Genomic DNA, 16,650 nt, shown 5'->3' with positions numbered 1-16,650 from the left:
GTGTGTGTGTGTGTGTGTGTGTGTGTGTGTGTGTGTGTGTGTGTGTGTGTGTGTGTGTGTGTGTGTGTAAAGTGTAATTTGATCTGCCTGTCTGTCATGTCTGTCAAAATAATCATAATAAATGTAAATTTGGCCCCGCCTCTCGAATAGCATAAAACTAACCACTATAACGCCTAAACCTAAGCCTTTGTTCACACCATAGGAAGAGCTGATGCTTGACTCACGCTGAATGTGAGCTCACACCTAACTGTTCACACCAGACACTCTCCTTTCCTCAGTGGAGCTGCTCCACCCAGCCCCCCCCCCCCCTCCATTCACTTCATGCATGGCAGCTTCAAGCTTCACGCGTCACGCTTGGAAAATAGGACTGAATCCTGAACGATCGCTTGAGCAAGGCGTGAACATGGCTTCAACCACTAAAACACCTAAACCTAACCCTTAAGCTTAACCTACAGTATCCTTAGAACACATGTGTCAAACTCAAGGCCCGGGGGCCAGATCCGGCCCGGCACCTCATTTTATGTGGCCCGCGAGTCAGAGCTAGCAAAGAATACAATTTGTGCAATACAATTCTAATTAGTTCTAATAGTTGTAGGCTACTAGTTGTCTGACTTTGCCATTGTTTTTCATATTATTCTTTCAGAGCTAGTTATTAAGTTATTACTAAAAACCAATAATAATTGAATCAGAGGCAATTATGATATGATAACAAGTAGACGAGATACATTTATATCGTGCTACATAACAACCGGCCCTTTGAGGGCAACCATAATGCTGATGTGGCCCGGGATGAAATTGAGTTTGACACCCCTGCCTTAGAATATAAACATTTTCTCAATACATTGTGTAAGTCGACCACACTTTGCAATAAAAAAAACAACAACACACAGTTAAGATGTGTTTTGCAGGACAGTATTCATACTTACCGATCACTTTAACGGGATATCTCTTGGTCTGGGGTCTATTGTTGAGCTCCACAGAATACACTCCATCATCACTTTTAGCCAAATCATTGATAACCAAACGTCCAGTCGATGTATCCAGCTGTGTGCGGCCTTTAAATCCTGCATAGTACTCCACAGGCAGACTGAGACTCTGGATCCATTCTGCCACCAAATTGGCCCCGTGTTTCCACAGGATGCTGGTTAGAGGTTTGGAAACAGCAGAAGTGTCTGGCAGCAAGTCAAGTGTTCCTCCCAACCGACGGTATGTTTTCTCTTGGGCTATAAAGAGAGAACAATTTGTCAGAGTCAAGGGGAAAGTAAGTTTACGACACTTTTCAGCCCTTCAGTTCTGTGTAATGCGTGAAACCTGCATTCCTTATGTTGAGAAAATTCTATGATATTTTTAAATTTTTCATTTAACCTTTATTTAACCAGGAAGTCACATTGAGATCAAAAACCTCCTTTTCAAAGGAGACCTGGCCAAGATTGTTAGCAGCACAGATAAGTAGGGGTGGGAATGTTTCATTATGCTACGCTATTATAGCGATTCTTTGGACAACGATACAATATTAACTAATATTACAAAGTCTGTTACCATATGATTTCAATGCAATTCAATTCAATTCAGGAACCTAGTGATCGATATGAGATGGTATCATATGCCCACAAAATCAGTAGTTACACAAAAAGCAACAAAAATATGATTTGTATAGATATGTATAGATGTTTTCACTTTGCATCGATCAATATGATATCAACACCGAGGGCTTTGGGACTTCGCCTGGAGAGAAGTTCTAGTTATTCAGCTTCTTTCCTCAACTCTACAGTACGTTTTGACCACAGTATGAATGCATGTCAAGTCAATGGAAGGAGGTAACTTCACTCATGCTCACAGTTGCACAAGTTTCTTTTCTTTTCTTAGGGATGCACGATATTGGAATTTTTGCCAATATCCAATATGTCAAAATTGTCCAACTCTTTTGGTCGATTGTTGATACCGATATACAATGTGCATTTCTTTCCATCTAATTTCAGGGAACATCATGTCTCTCCTGTAGTGGAATTAATACATTATTATTATGTCTCTTATCGTGACGGGCCCGGCCCACAGATGTAGAAATAAACACAATGCTTTTCAAAATGTACTGTACATTCCCTGTGCAAAATAAGAAAACTACTTCAACTTAGGTTTTGTAAAACATGCCATATTTTTTATTCCTGTATATATATAAAATTGACTATGTGGGCGATGTCTGTCTCTTTCAAGTTCTGTGTTCCGCCACAGCTATGCCGTTTTAGGTGCAATCAGGCTGAAACCTTCAGGGTGTGTAAAGGGCACCCGTGCGGAGCCGGATTTTTTAATTAGGCAAATTAGCTAATGATGTGATGTCATCAGTGATGATGTGAAAAGTGATGTCATATGGGCGCACGCGCACACACACACACACACACACACACACACACACACACACACACACACACACAAGGAGGCATAGAGAGCCCCAGGAACGAGTCCGGAAAACATCGATGCTAACACTTCCTCGTTCTTCACTGTTTTCGCCTATGGAATTTTTGAATGGGTTTTTGGCGCGATGCTTCTAAGGTCTCTGGGCAACGCAAGCTTAATCAAACGTGAACCAGTGTTCAGTAGGATAATCTTCACACATGAGGACCACTTTTATGAGTTTTTAAGATTTTACGTGCCGTTAAAAGGGCGGCTAGCTAGCAAACGGCTAAATCACTGTTGAGTCGACGGGGATATTATACGTCAATAACGTCATCACTTCAAAGGACGAACACGGAAATTCTCTTTCCCTCACCTGGTTCAGCCCGGGGTAATCAGTGCACAGCAGTGCACACATCAACAACAGTCCAGGTTGAGTGGTGACGTGACGGGGAAGCCTATCCCACTCTGTGTAGTCCTGGATTAGCTTAGCACGAGCTTTTTAGTTCTAGGACTCGCATTTACGCTTCAAAACTCATGAAAGTGGTCCTCATGTGTGAAGATTATCCGGCTGAACACTGGTTCGTGTTTGATTACGCTTGCGTTGCCCAGAGACCTTATTTGAAGCATCGCGGCAAAAACCCATTCAAAAATCCCATTGGCAGAAACAGTGAAGAACCAGGAAGTCCGGGACTTCCGCGTTCCGGCTACAAAAATACGTCATCCCTGGGGCTCTCTTTTGTAAAAAGACTGATCAGTGATGTCATAGGGGGCACACACACACACACACACACACACACACACACACACACACACACACACACACACACACACACACACACACACACACACACACACACACACACACACACGGATGATGTCATCAGTGATATCATAATGGGGCACACACACAAGGATGTCAAAAGTGATGTCATAAGGGCATGCACACACAGGCACACACACACACACAAAAGGGGCTATATCATCGCAAAGGTGGTAATTTTGCATTAGCGGCGGTTTTGCGCTGGAATAGCACCGTGGAAAGCCCTAATTGTGGGCATGTCGGGCCGCTGCGCTTGGCGTCATCTCGGCGCAAACCTCCATATAGGCGTATTTATGCCCAAAAGCATTGTGTAGGTGTGATCATGCCCATAAAAGCCACAGCATCACGTCAGAAGCTTCCTCCTCACTGGGAGGAACAGAGTGAGAGAGAGGAAGAGATCGAAGGGGGCGAGAGAGAAAAGAGAGATGGGGAGAGAGAGAGAGGGGGAGAGAGAGAGAGAGAACGACAGAGGGGAGAGAAAGAGGAAGAGAATTGTAGGATGAACAAGTTCAGATTCAAAATAGATACACCATAAGAAACGAATAAAACAATTTGTGATAACGAAAATTGGTGCTGATGGAACAATATTCCATTTGAAAAACATCAAAGGGCTGCCGCGCTGCGCAATTACGCTGTGGATAATATCCCCATGGTGTTATATATGTCCCAAAGTGTGCGCTTACTGTAATGAGATGTTTTGTATAGCCTATAGGCTATAACATATAACAACATCTAAAAATATTTGTTTCTTTAATAGGGTAGGAATATGTGAGATTTTAATTCTAGCCTATTTCAATAGCCTATGTCAGAATTGTCCACTCTGGTTAAGCTATTGACTGCGGTCACACCATCCGTGCTGTGGAGAAGCTGGTCTTGCATGCGTGCAATTCAATCAGAGAGACACATTTCTAGAATGACAATGATTTATTAGATGATTAGATACATGAGCCTGAAGGCACAGAGATATAGTTTTGGCGATTAGACTCCATCATGACGTCATCTTGATTATGACGTCATGATCAGCAGGGGTAGATCAGCCAGGAATAGGAATGAAGATCCCCCCCGTGGAGTCTAGACCTGGTGGTGGTGACAGATGAGGTCTTGGTCTTGGTGGCGAAGCTTTTGAATCTGAGATCTCAGAGGACTGGAGGAGAATGGGGTGGAGGCGGGTCGCAGGAACGTACTGAAAAGCAACAGATCACACAGAGAAAGCGGAGAGCTTTTAGCTTTGACAGCTTGATGTGATAGGCTGAATGGGAAAAGGTGTCTTACTCTGATTGGTCTAAAATGAACGATACCTCCCACAAACAGTGACGCTAGATAGAAGCGGGAAAAGGGGTGATTGATGACGTAATTTATCAATGAGTGGGCGTGACATTTAAAAGGTTTTCTCCTGACAGGGAAAGATGTGAATGAGGACAGGAGGGATGAATGAGAGCCAGTGACAACTAAAGGGTTTCTCCTAGAACAGGAAAATGCAGGTTGATTAAGAAGTGGGTATGAGAGCTAGTTATATCCTGAGAGTGAAAGAATGAAAAGTGAGTGAATGAATGACATTAAGGTCTCTCTTATAGAATTATCGCTCTAGCTACATTTGCAGGGAAAGAGGTTACTGTAGGCTACTGGCCGGACAGGTGTTGAAAACATGATCTCCTGGCAGAGATAATAATGTAGCCTACTTTCTGTGAAACCTGACCAACACACTACAGCAGTGAAAACAATATAGGCCTACCGGTAGGCTATATGTGTGAGTGTAACCGAAGTGAATCAGCGGCGATTCCTCGTGAGTCCAGAGTGGTAGCGAGAAGGTTGGTTAAACTCACTTCCCCAGTATAAAGGCAGGTTAATCAGCTCCGCCAAGGGAGCTAGCTCTCCTGGTGAAGTGGTTAACGTGTCCGTCCCTTCGTATCCACCCCATGTAACACCGTTACATGAAGAAGTAACCTCTGTAAACTGCATTGGTACACTATGGAAATTATATCTGTCAGAGAATCATTTGTTGTTGGAGCTTTGTTTATTTCCATGAACTGAGTTTAAACACATCATCCTAACTAACCTACATTAGCATGAACAACAGTATTGATATTGAGAAAAATCCTTATGATACTCATGATATTGATTTCAACCACATCAGCCCAATTTCTGCTATAGCCCCCCTGGGCAAACATTTACCAGCTGTCCCTGGAGGTGACTGTCTACAAAGTATTTATTTTAAACTGTTAGAAAGACCGTCTGCATGCTGGTTTGGTTTGGTTATCGTATTAATCAACATTTTTTCTTCAGAATAGAACGGCAAAACAAGCAGCATAACAGTTCATTGCTGTTAACCTATTTTTAAACCAATCAGATTACCACAGCTAATAATTAAAATTCAAGGCTGTACAAAATGTCCCCACAATACAGTGTAGGTATAGCATCAAGTTGAGCCTTTTGCTAACATGTATTCACCAGGCTGCCTGGTTGCTTTAGCTAACATGTATTCACCAGGCCTGGTTGTGAAACACAGCAGGCAGGTTTGTCTGATTCTAGACATTTGACATCATGACATTACAAGGCAGGACACTTACTGTGACCCTGAGATGACCAAAGCAGGGTGCAGACCACCAGAGCGACTGGCTTCTTCATCATCATCATCATCATCATCATCTGTCTTTGTGTCCCTCTGTCTGTAGCTGTCTCGCTCTGTCTGTCAGTCTGGCTTCAGTCTGCCCTGACCTTTATGCTGCCAATCGTGTGTGTGTGTGTGTGCGTGCATGCGTGTGTGTGTGTGTGTGTGTGTGTGTGTGTGTGTGTGTGTGTGCGCGCGCACGCACGCATGTGTGAAGTAAAACTTGCGTACAGGACTGTTTCCATAGAAGTTCATAAGCTGCAGTTAGCATGCAAACATATTGTGGTCAACACTTATAACTGAGATGGACAGAGAGGGAGAGGAAGGGGGCGGAGCTGTGTGTGTTTTTTTGGGGGTCTGTGGTGGGGTCTATGAAAAAAGAAACACTGTTATCATGACACCTCTGCTCTGTGTGTGTGTGTGTGTGTGTGTGTGTGTGTGTGTGTGTGTGTGTGTGTGTGTGTCTGTGTGTGTGTGTGTGTGTGGGGGGGGGGGGGGGTGGTGGAGCTTCTCTTGCAGTCTCATGTGGTTTTAAAGAACATGGTTTGAATTGCATCATCAGTATTTCCTTTTTCTTGAAGCTGAAGTCAATGTTCACTATTGTAATAAGGTTACAAAATGTCTGATTACAGTCTGTATGTGCAGTCAAGCCATAGCCATGTAAAAAACAATACATCTAATACTGTAGTCCGCTTTGAAAAACTGCAGCTTTGTCTTTATTCCTGCAGTATATTGCACAAAGTACAACTTGTTGTTACAACTACAGTAGAGACACAGGGACAGACATTCTCTATAAGAACAGCATCGATTAGGTGACATTATTATTAGTAAAACATTTGTTAAATAAAAAAGAAAAGAACAAGAAGAGTTACATAGAAACTCACTCACAGCAGCAGCCCAATGCAACTCTGTTTTCCCTCATGTCATCAGCCAGATTGACATAAAATATACTTTTTTCATGTAAATGTTTGCAGATTTGTTTAGACTTCACTAAACTGAACCTCTGATCAGAAGTGCAAACATGAATTAGAATGTGAAAAATACCAGTTTGGTGTTTTCAAAGCAATATAAGATCAATATTTCTTGTTTTGCAAGGGACAGTATAGACGCTCTGGGGGAACGTGGAGACGTCACCTTGTGGCCGGCCACCGCCATTACCTTCTGGTAGATGATGACGAACAGAAATACATCAGGGCACGGTGGCTCAGTGGTAGAGCTGTCGCCTCACAGCTAAGGTCCTGAGTTCGATTCTCACCTGGGACGCTGTGTGCGCTGAACAATGTTGGGGGTAACTCATTACAAAAGTAACACATTACATGTAATATATTACTTTTAGCAGTAACTCAGTAATATAACTTATTACTTATAGGATTTCAGTAATATTATACCAGTTACTTTGTCAAGTAACTCAAGTTACAAATTGAGTTACATTTTATTAAATCAAGCACATATTTAAAAAAGATACAATCATTTCCTAATCAAACTGTGTGTGTTTATGCAAATAACCACTATAGATGACAATAACAAAGGAAAAGAATAACATTTAGAATTTTGGATTGTTTACACTGACTTCAAGGCAGTTGAAAAAAAAATTCGGGATGGTTCCGGGGCGGCAATGTCATTCTGCTGCTGCTGTTGTTTTGGTCAAAGTAATGCAAAAGTAGTGTAATAAGTAACGAGTTACTCTACACAGAAAGTAATATTGTAAAGTAACGTATTACTTTAAAATGAAAGTAACTAGTAATATGTAGTATATTACATTTTGAAAGTAACTTTCCCAACACTGGCGCTGAAGGAATGCGTGCCCGTCCGCATGTCCTCGAGTGCCCACCGCCCGGGTGGGGTCATCAAAAGGGCCTTTCTGTGTGGAGTTTGCATGTTCTCCCCATGCCCCCTGGGGGTTTCCTTCATATAGGAACCCCTCACCAAAATATGCAATATCCTGGTTGCTAATGTGGTGCCTCCTCTGGTCGTTAGGGGCGCCTGTTCAGAGGGAGGGGAACTGGTTGGAATAGCGTGAACCTGCCACGTGCTATGTCCTACCTGTGAAGCAGGTAGGACCCTGTCAGACCCAGTCAGGTCAAAAGAAGCGGCTGGCTAACTGCCATTGTCTCGGAGGAAGCATGGAGCTAGTTTCGGCTCTCCCCAGATCGGCAGAGGGTGGAGCAGCAACCATGATAAATAAATTAAATTAGCACTAATGGGGGATAAAAATGGGATAAAAAATCGGGGGGGGGACAAAAGAAAAATAAATACGTCAGTCTTGTAACGTTACTGTCTCGATAATGATTGCTGGTTTGTTGTCAAAATGCATTTAAAGGCATGTGGGCCTATTAAAACTAGGTGAAGGGCGGTCGGGGCCCCTGGTGGAAGGGAGCTGGTGGGAATAGCGTGATCCTCCCAAGTGCTACGTCCTACCGGTGAAGCTCCCACTGTCAGGTGGAAAGAAGCGGCTGGCAGCTGCGCACATGTCGGAGGAATCATGATGCTAGTTACAGCTCTCCCCAGATCGGCAGAGGGTGGAGCAGCCAATATGGCAGCATGGGGATCAATTGGCCAGGTATAATTGGTGAGAAAATTGGGAGAAATCTAAAGAAATAAACTTGGGGAAGGGCTCCATTTACTGCCTGGTGACCAAAGCCAATCACATTTGCTTCAGTAAAACGCAACTGTGCTTCTAAAAATCATCATTAGGCCATTAGTCATTAGGCTGATTGGGTGCACCTGGACACTGTCACAGTGTACTCAGTGGGCTTTAAAAGGGCACAGACTGCTCTCTCTCTCTCTCTCTCTCTCTCTCTCTCTCTCCTCACCTGTGTGTTACTGTATGTCCTGTTTTTATAAGACCAGGGACCATGTTGGAAATACGTGTTCACACTTTTACATGTCATTCCTTGGATTTTGCTGTCTTCTATATCCATAAAATCAATCAATCAATCAATCAATCAATCAATCACCATTTTATTCTGTTCTTTTGGTTTCTAGTGGTTTGTGCTGTTTAGTCCTTACTGTAGTTTGAGGTAATAATTATTATTGTTATAACCTGCAGGTGTGAGATGTAACGTTGCCAGGGCCGGTCTCATAGGCCATATAGGCGGTCGCCGTGGTCACCAGGGATGCTGCAGTGGTTGGATGCATAACAGATGATATTACTGTCTTTCAGAGGCTAGAAGACTCATTTTTAAAGTTACAGTGAAGCTGCTGGTGTCATATGAAACTAGAAGTCCTAATGCATCCATTGGTAAAATGTCATGCTAGCTTGTCAGGAAGGGAGCTAAATAGTGCTCCAAAGTTATGCTACATTTTAGCCATGGAAATACTGGCATGGGCATTTTCAAAGGGGTCCCTTGACCTCTCAGCTCAAGATATCCACTACTTATTACGCAGGCGCGGCACCCACATGCTCAGAGCTTAATCAGGTCCTGTCTAGTGAGATTAACATAATATAACTGGATAAAAATGAATAAAACTTAACATATCAAAAACAGTTTGCATAATATTTGGTTTTAATTATAGATTATTACACAATCCTAAAATGAATTTACAGGTAGAAAAATAAAACAGTGAAGCTTCTAGGACTCTGGCATGACTGCACTGTCTTGGTCTGATCACGTCAACAAAATAGTTGCCAAGATGGGCAGAGCAGTTGCCATTACAAGAAATGTGCACCGTTACATCATTATTGTTTCGCCAACTTGTTTGTTCATTTCTGTGTGATCTGGATTATTGCTCGGGGGTATGGTCATCTGCTTCTAAAGGTCTACTCAGACATTTGGCTGCTTCCCTATAGCTGATATGCATGCACGTCTCACACGGCGTTGAGGAAAGACTATCGGCCAACTTACTCATATATTTTCATAGTTATTCAAACTCAGACTCCTAAATCTCTTTTCAACAACATAATTTATATTTCAAATATTCATACACACTCCACCAGAGGGGCGAGTGATGGACAGATGACTTTACCCCGACCAAAATCCAACTACATGAAAAAAGCGGTCGTGTACAGGACTATCATGTCTTGGAATTGTCTACCAAGCAATATTATTAAAATGATACTCAGATCCCACCTACACACAGACACACAGACACACACACACACACACACACACACACACACACACACACACACACACACACACACACACACACACACACACACACACACACACACACACACACACACACACACACACACTATCCTGATGTTTGTCACATCTCTTTTCCATTCTATGTTTGTTTTGTATAGAGCAGGGGTGTCAAACATACGGCCCGGGGCCCAGAACCGGCCCGCCAAAGGGTCCAAACCGGCCGGCAGGATGACTTTGCAAAGTGGTAAAATTGCACTGAGAAGTCCATTATTCAAGTTTTTCAAGCTCGGGATTTGACACCTAATGTTGATGCACTTGTGAAAGCTAGGTATCAGGTTTCAGGAGCAAATTACAACATTAAGTAGCTGACTCATGTTTAGCTTATTACACACAAGTGTTATTACAAGTGTTACTATACAGACAGTATATATTTGATATGATAGGATTATGGTAGCTGAGATAACCCTACGATACACCATGTTCTTTAAATGTACCTGTAGGTGGCCTACAGGCAGGGCCGTAGCCAGGGATTTCGGGCCCCATGAAAGGATATCACAGCGGGCCCACAGAGGCCGCCGTCCAAAGGGCGGCGGCAGATTTTTTTTTCAGAGAGTTCCCCAAACTTTTGAGAAGCCAGTCAGATTGAAAAAGTAGCCGCATCATGTTCGCGGCATTTGTTCCAGTGGTTCCTTTTTCCCAGTTAATAAACAAACCTCAAATATGTATCGATGAGTGTGACAATTGAAATAATACAAATAAACATTCTTATAAAGATCCTTTTCTCACTCACTCCTATGTCACCACTTGCTCTCCCTGCAGGGCTTGAAATTTGCTTTTTTGGCCACCTGCCAATATGGCTGCTAGAAGTTACCAGCCAATTAGAATTTCCACTAGCCAAAATGTTTTTCTTGAAATAAACCAGAATATGAGTGGGTTAATTTAAGCACAAGTATCAGTAAGTGGCCCGGGATTCTCAAAGCCTGTGTTGAGGGTCACACGAACAAAAATGCACTCTTGAAGCTAAATAAATCCAAAACCAACAAGTTAATTATTTACAGTTTTTACTTCAATGTAGAACAGTCATTTCTTACACATTAGATTACTTTTAGCCTTTTAGTCATAAAGATTATTGAAAGACATTCCATATTCCAGACTGAAATGTTATAACAGAAGTAGAGTATTGGCCAGAATTACATGAACATTTGGACACTTATTCAGCGGGTATCTTGTATGTTGCGTTCAGGTGCACTGTAAAAAAAAAAAAAAAAAATTGGGCCCCTGTCAGTCAAGGGCCCTTGGAATCGTCCACAGTTTCCTATAGACCTTATTCGATTGATGTCACTCACGTACGGGCACGCCCACTGCCGCCATGTTGTTGACATAACGCAGCCGCTTTAAGTGACAGCCTATGTAAGAGCAGAGTTTATAGGAAGCTAGCCGCCGTTAGCGTTACCTGTATCGTTCCAATTGTGTTCGGATGGTGACCTGCGTTACACACGGCTGTAGTAATGACAGCAATAAAGTCCCCGTGGTTTGTTTCTATCTCTACCGTCCACAGACGTGAAAGGGAGCGAGACGGAGGATACGTCAGCAGCACAGGAGATGTGTGGATAGTTAGGAGAGACAGGTGAAACTTTCTGACAGCTCCTCACAGCAAAGTCTGTTCACCTCGTTTTTTCTTTTGTTTATTATTACAGGCATTAACGGCAGCATACAAACAACAACTCTGGGTTTTTTATTGTTGTCATCACTATCGCTATTTTGTAATGGAACAGAAACGACAATAAGGCCGTTACTATAGTTGTCAGCTGCAGGACGGTATGTCAACAATATGGCGCTGTCCGGGGTTAGCGAATAAGGTCTATAGAATACTACGGCCCTGCCTACAGGTACATTTTAAGACAAAAAAAATCAATGCATACCGGTAATAACCTATAAATAACAACACCTCCCAAGTCTTTTCGTGTAAAGATTAGGCCGCTGGTTCAACAATTGATGAATTCAACAATAGAGACTGGTTAGTCTTGGCCAAGTTGGCCATGACACTTAATCAGCGTAACAAGATTAGGGGAAAACCTAGTATATGGCTGGACCGTGTTCGGCCGACCAATGGTGTAACTCCATCAGTCAGTCAGTGACATCGAGCTAACAGGTCTGTAGAGGATGCTGTGTCTCTGTGCCTTCACAGTATCCTGCAGCACCTGGAGGCCCCAGCGACATACGTTAAGAGTTTTATTTATCTATTGTAGTTCTGCGTTTAACACGATTGTGCCAGGGGCGTACCCAGAAATGAAATTACAGGTGGGCCTGAATCAAAGTGAATGGGCCACACTATTGACGTCATTTGCATTATCAGAATCAGAATCAGCTTTATTGGCCAAGTATGTAGACATACAGGGAATTTGACTCCGGTATATGTTGCTCTTAATGTACTTTGAAAGGAAAAGAAAAGGTTTGCATACAAGCTAAAATGAACAAACAATGACTCAAAGGTATGGTTAAATGCTATTTACATTATATACAATAAGTGTGATGTAGAAGAATGTCCGGTATAAGCAGGAGTAAGATAAAGAAATAATTGTATACTGTATGTACAAATCATTGTATAGCTCACTGCAAAGATGGCAAAAGTAGGGTTTGTTTGCTGTCTAAAGGGTGTAACTGCATGTATGCCATTTTGACACCTAGCAAAACCCCACTTTTGACACTGACCCAGCCTTGTGGGTAGACTGGAGGATCCTAACAACACTTAGGTCAGCTAAAAGTGCATGCTCATTGCTGAGATAGCCTAATGCGATCATTGCAGCATGATAACATAATATTATATATTCCAATTCATATTTTAGGTCAATATTAGATGAATATAAATATGTTAATATTCCCATTAAATACTTAGACCTAAATTATTAATATCAGGCAAGCTATTAGTGGCTCCACATTAAGAAATGATATGACATCACCCTACCCACAGAACCCTAACTCGATAAATTTGTCCCAGTTCAGTGCCATCAACCACAACATTTTAGAGGAAACTGTGCAAGGCCTTAAATAATCTTTGTGCTATCTCGACACCCTTTCAACAAGTTTTTTTAAAAGTGTTTATAACTGCTTGTCGTCTGACTTATTGAAAATAGCTAATAGCTCCCTTCTGACCGGCACCTTTCCTGAGTGCCTGAAAACTGCAGTTATTAAACCCTTACTAAAAAAGCGTAGCCTTGATACATCGGTAATTAGTAACTACAGACCAATATCTAATCTCCCCTTTATAGGCAAAATAATTTAAAAGGTTGTTTACCCACAACTCAATAGATTCCTAACCTCAAACGATCTCCTAGATAAACTCCAATCAGGCTTCCGCCCCCATCACAGCACCGAAACCGCACTTACTAAAGTCATAAATGACAGAATGAACGCAGAATCAGGCAAAAATTCAATTCTAGTGCTATTAGATATTTGTCTTTGACACTGTTGACCACTCACTATTATTGGACAGGCTGGAAAACTGGGTTGGGCTATCGGGCACGGTCCTCCAGTTCAGGTCCTATCTGCGAGACAGGATGAAGTTATAGGCACGCTTCGACCCAAGCAGCCTAGCAGGCTGGTCCGGTGCTCTCAGGAAAGGACAAGTCTTTGAACAGAGGCTTTGGATGAAATCCAAAAGTACTGGAGCACACGGATCAAGTGTAAATAGAAACCTTTTATTGAACGTTTCGACGCAGAGTGTGTCTTCATCAGAGTCCTCTGATGAAGATGTACAAGTTATGCTTTTAAATGTCTATTTTATCCTCTTTATTCTTTTATTTTCTTGTGTCAACCATTTTATGTGAAGCACTTTGAATTGCCTCTGTGTATCAAATGTGCTATAGAAATAAACTTGACTTGACTATAGATTCAAATGCTATTTTATAATGTTAGGAGTGTGAACTGGTCAAGATGAGCTCTAATAAGAGTTTTACAGTTCTTTGAATGTGTCCCAGCCAGGACATATCAATAAAAGTCATGTGTTCTGGGACACACTTTTGACACTGACCAAGCCTTTTGGGTAGAGGATTCAAACAGCACTTAGCTCAGCTCAAAATACATGCTGACATAAGTAATGCAACATGGCAGCATGATCCTACAGTATTTTCTAATAACAAGAATCTCAGTTTTCCAGTCAGACCCAATTTATGCAATTCCAAAACGGTTTAGGGACTCCAGTATGCAAAAAATATTCAAATAGAATAGATGGGGAAATAATTATACTGCATGCAAAAAAAGAAAAGCAAAATTGCATGTTTTTTGCAAAACTGCATGGGATTAGCAGAAAATGGGCATGTATGTAAAAGGGATACTCATGGGTACCGCTACAAACCCATTCTCATTCAGATATCTTGAGGTGAAAGGTCAAGGGACCCTTTAGAAAATGGCCATGCCACTTTTTCCCTGACCAAAATCTAGCCTAAATTTAGAGCATTATTTGAAGGGGGCATTATTTAGTCCCCTTCAAGTTAACATGACAGGGTTGGCACCAATACATGTCTTAGGTCTTCTAGTTTCATATGATAGCAGGAGCCTCTCTTTCTCTAAAAATGAGCCTAATACAGCGTCTGAAAGACAGTAATGTCAGCCATTTAGGACGTTTTAAAGTCTTGTGATTGGATGGGCCTAGGCAAGAAGTGTGTGAGCCTAGGCCCAGCCAGGCCCACCCATAGCTACGCCCCTGGATTGTGCCCCTCAAACTATTTGATAAACTTATGGCATTAGGGACTAACCAGTCCCTATGCAAATGGATTTGGATTTCTTGTCAAACAGGAAGCAGGTTGTCAAGATAGGCAACATGCCCTCTCGGGTCATGACTCAATATTGGGGCCCCCCACGGTTGTGTTCTCTCAGCTCTGCTGTTCGCACTTTATACTAATGATTTTATTTCCCATTCTCAATTTGTTAAGTTTTTTATATATGCGGATGACCAACAGTAGTTGGTTTAGTAAGAAATTGTGATGAATCAGCCTAGAGGGCTGAGGTAGAGGCCCTCGTAGAGTGGTGTAGGGCAAACAACCTTATTCTAAATCTTGCCAAGACTAAAGAAATGATAATCGACTTCCGTAAAGGTGAGGTTGTCTTTTCTCCATTGGTCATCAACGACCAGATGGCAGACAGGGTCGATCATTTTAAATTCCTTGGTACCACCATTTGCCGTACTTTGAAGTGGGAAGTTAACACCAGCCACATAATAAGCAAAGCCCACCAGAGGCTCCACTTTCTGCGACAACTCAAGACTTTTGGTGTGACTGGCGAGGCGATGGTCCACTTCTACAGAGCCACTGTGGAGAGTGTCCTTGTCTTTTCAGTCACAGTGTGGTACGGCAACACAACCGCCCTGGAGAGGAGACAGTGGGAAAGAGTGGTCCGCACAGCGTCAAAAATCACTGGCCGCGGCGACCTTCCCACTGTGTCCTCCATATATGCCACAGCCACACGTATCAAACGCAAGATGCAGAGGGTGATCGCCAACCCCTCTCAGCCCACTAGTTCTTTCTTTAAACTTCACTTTATAACGAATCTCTCACCATATTGGTATGCTTTATTAACTGTTTTTGCTGTTTTTATTTCTTTTTTATTACCTGTCTTTCTCTGTTATGTCTGACTGTTTTTTTTTAGAGCTGCACTGCAACAAATTCCTATCAACTCTGTTGACATGGCAATAAAGTCTTGAATCTTGACAGACATTTGCCTTTATAGGTTTGGCCCCGCTGCTGTTAACTCATTGAGTGCCAGCCACTTTTGGAGAACGGATGCTCCCAGTGCCAGAGTTTCAGAGCGTTTTCAGTGATTTCTCGAGGCCCACAGAATATTGTGTGATATTACTATGTAAACACTGAACACGCACAAAGAACGATGAGACTCTATTCTATCATCTGCAAAAAAAAGTTTATTGATCCCATTTTCCGTTCTTTAGTTATGAGCCGGAGAAGATAGCTTGATTCATCCAAAAACAGCAATTTTTTTCTAGAAGCTGAGATAATTGGCCTTTTGTGAAATTAAACATTTCAAGCACATCACTGACTCTGAAGCTAATCTTTTCTAATGTAGTCACACCTCAAAAATAATTTCCTTCAATAAAACAGTGAAGGCCAGGGAATTCTGTTTGGCAGAATAATATTTTTTAGCTACAACCAGCAGCGCTGGCCCCTGCGTGCGCTGCTGGTTGCAGCTTCTTGCTGGTCTTGATTTGCTGCTGGTGGGCATCGGATATTCTGGCTTGCGTTTGTCAATCCTGTCCTGCTGCCTGGGTCTGTCTGGGTGTTGCGCGCTGCTCTGCGTGCCCCCCCCCCCCCCCCGCCCCGCCCCGCCTCGCCTCAACTGCACACTCCTCCTCCTGTCTGTGGTGGCTCTCTGCTGAGTTTGCTGTGCGCACAGTGAAGGGACATCGACATCCTGCTTTTTTACAGCGTTCCGCGTGTGTTTGTCACCGGCAACGATGCTTCCAGTTGAGAATAATAACAACTCCACGGTGTGGATGTGCGGATGTGCTGTCCGGCTCAATTGTGGGAGCAGATTGGCTGCTGCAGGCACAGCTGCAGTAACGTGCTTCAGCATATCGATGCATACGGATGCGATGCGATTTCCGTTTCCATAACGACTTCTTCTTTGTTTTTTCCTTGCCTTTCTGTTATGTGGAGAGCACTGTCGCCACCTAAGGGTTCTGTAAAATAAGTTAGACACATCCAATAGCTATAATATTTGTACATCAGAGG

Source organism: Poromitra crassiceps (assembly GCF_964638095.1).
Source record: "Poromitra crassiceps genome assembly, chromosome: 3".
NCBI classification, from domain to species: Eukaryota; Metazoa; Chordata; class Actinopteri; order Beryciformes; family Melamphaidae; genus Poromitra; species Poromitra crassiceps.
Note: the sequence above shows the minus strand (reverse complement) of the source record.